This window comes from Egretta garzetta, unplaced genomic scaffold (assembly GCF_000687185.1).
Source record: "Egretta garzetta isolate BGI_Z169 unplaced genomic scaffold, ASM68718v1 scaffold197, whole genome shotgun sequence".
Taxonomy (NCBI): Eukaryota; Metazoa; Chordata; class Aves; order Pelecaniformes; family Ardeidae; genus Egretta; species Egretta garzetta.
Genome location: NW_009260274.1, coordinates 1,042,285 through 1,045,493, shown reverse-complemented (window position 1 = coordinate 1,045,493; position 3,209 = coordinate 1,042,285).

The following is a 3,209-nucleotide window of genomic DNA, read 5'->3' as shown; positions in this document are numbered from 1 at the left end:
AAGTGGATTCCCTGCTAAGCTCCCGTAAGGGCTCCAGGCTTGCTACAGTGCATCCCAGGCTAGCCGCTTCACTAGTGAAATATCTGAAAACCGTTCTGCATCGCCTTTTGCATCATCTTCCTTACATCTCTCTCCAAGTGGTGAACTGAGGAGTCAGTATTTAATGTTGATGAAGCACCAAGGTCTTTGGGTGGAGCTTTCTCTATAAAGGGAAAATATAATTCCAACCTTGGGAAAATTATTCCTTCTACTGTATGATAAAAGATAAGTTAATAAATCACAGGGAAAAAAAAAAACCCACAATGTGACAACATTGCTCAGGAGCCAGTTGCAAATAAATCCTAGGACAGTTTCACTTAGACATTGTCCGCATCTCCTGGGACTGCTTCACATTACTGCAGGCATTCTGAGTCGTCGTCTCTGAGTAAAGTCATTACCTTCTTTACTATGGAGAATCCATACCCAGAAGGTATACATTTTAACGAGAGTAAATAATCTTCTCTCACACAGCTCATGCTATCAAACTCCTTTATGGATGAGAAAGCAAACAGTAGTACTTGTAAAATGTAAAAGTAAAGTAAAAAAAACCAAATCAGAGGAAGTACCTCCTCAAATATGTAATATTTTTTAAGTTATATCAATATGGCTGACTGATTCGAGAGGAATATAAAATAGTAAGTTCCTACATATAGATATTTGATTTGCAAAGAATCACAACATCAAAATCAGATCTTGTTTAACTCAACTTGAAATGTTCCATTGTGGGTTTTTTTCTTCTCAAAAGTCCTTGGGCTCCTTTCATATGAAGCACTTTGGTTCAAATAAAAAGATTAAGACTTAACAAATGTTTTCACAATAGCGGAATCTTCTGAGGTCCCCAGGTATGAAAAGAAATTAAACAAAATACAGCACAATTTGAACTCAAATAATTAGATCAATTCTTTGACTTACATTGTGAGAAAATACCAATACTTCTGGCAAGCACATGTGACAAAATTGAGAACCTTTTTTTACATTTACATGCAGAAAAGAATATCAAGGCATTGCCAGAAAGTGTCACTTGCAATTTCTTGTATCGAGTCCTCACGAATGGGCATCCAAACAATATATGCCTAAAGGTAATGAGCAGGAACAAATAACACAACTTCTAAAATACTGCTTTGCCTTTACAGCTGTTTGTGCATTCTCTTTTCACCAGCACCACACATTTCTGACGTACCCATAAATAACTATTAAAGAAGCTTAATAAATGGTGCAGCATGGACTGCTTTCTTTTGTGCACATTTCACTACCAACTCACTAAAGAGAGATCAGAAATTAAGCTTTACTTATACAATGATTTAATTTAAGAGCAAGTTATGGAAGATTGCCAGCTACATCTGCTCATTAACAGGCTGAAACACCCTCTGTTGGCCATCATTTCCTTCACTTTCAAGAAATCCCAGGGGGTAATTCTTAGTGTGTTTGTTTTCTACTTCATTTGTATGTCTCCCTCTATTACAAAATCACCATGCAATATGCATGGATGTTTGCCATATATTATTACCAGTATTTCCAGACCTTGTTTTCCAAATTACTGAAGTAATTAGTGAATCTCCAAATAATGCACACAAGAACACATCTCTTCAGTTGTACAGTTCTAAAAAATAGAAAGTCTGGATTTAGTAAAACTTGTCAATGAAGGCTTGTCTGCTTAGGGCTGTGAGGATCAACAAAAGAGCATTGTTTCAATACTGAAAACCGTATTTTTAATTAATGAGCTTATATGCAGGTCTAAAAATTAATCTATACAGAGGACTTCCAGTAAGGATATGTCTCACTGAGTCTGCAGTACATAACAAAGCATGAGGAGAATGATGTATATTGTAATACTGTGCAAACCCAAGATATCCAAAATCATTCCATTACTGAATCAGTTCAACTGATACACACATTTGAAGCAACTCACATTCTAAAATAACTTACATTTTTTAAAAAGGAATTTTTTTCAGTTAACCTCTATCTTTAGGTTCCCTCTTTAGACATTCCGATCCTGTTTTTACAGTCAATGAATTACACTGAAAGCATCTTAAAAGAAACAGAAAAGGTCTTTGGAATTATGCATGTATTTGTTATTTAGGATATCAAAGATAACAGGCTGAAGACACAAAATGATTGCAAAATTTCTCTTTTATATATAAATTACAGAAAACTAAAAGGAAGATGTTTATTCAGCTGTGTTATTAATACTTACCTCTAAGCCTAAAAGGACTCACATTATGTCTGTCAAAATCCTGAAAGTTATTTTTTTCAAGTCTTCAAATACTGTGCAATGGATTTAAACCTGTTGAAAGAAGATTTCACTTCAGATCCATAGCATTGTATTCAAGTCATCCAGGGATATTTGAAAATTTAAGTCTGTAGTACTTTCAAAACTGCTTACTTTAATGGCATTTCAGATAATACACACCAGCTGTTTGGAACTACCTGTCTACACTGGTGTCACATCAAACTATTCTTTCTTCCTACATCAAGATTTTGTGGCTCTAAATGAGAATCATTGGGTTATTTCCGTCATTCACACTTTTAGTGCTATGCCGTTATTCACCGTTTAAGCTAATGAATAAATAATAGATATTTTCCCTAAATTTGTCAAATTAAACTTTACTCCAGTTGGTCCTTGGCTGTTCTTTCAGTTCCGCTGAGAGAAAAAGGGATGTTTTCTGAATGTAAACTTAGCAATATGACTCCTCCTAAGCAAATGAGTGCATTATGCCAACACTAGCACTGCATGCAAGCAAAAGCAGAGCCTGCTTGATTTCTCTGTTCATCCCAGTCCAAGCCTATTTTATGGCCACAAAGGAAATATTCAGGTCCAAAGGATAAGACACAAAGAAGCCAGAATCCTGCAAGTGCCAACTATATGGCAGATCTTCACATTTTATTTATTCTTTTAGCTGTAAATTCTCTTGCCTCGGGATGCATGCCAGCTACTCATCCGAAGAGATTGGGAAGGAACATACTTCATATTATAGAGCACTTCCTTGGGAAGCATCTGTAGCCTGTGTATACCTCCCAGCTTCTCAAATCCCAGCATATGCATGTAGCCTGACTCACTCCAGGCCACCATGAGGGAGCCTGAGGGGGGGTACCTATGTATTTGCTTCCTCGGCATCTGGAGAAACCGAGAGTAACAAAATGGAAATAGGAGAGATGGGAGGGAAAAGTGT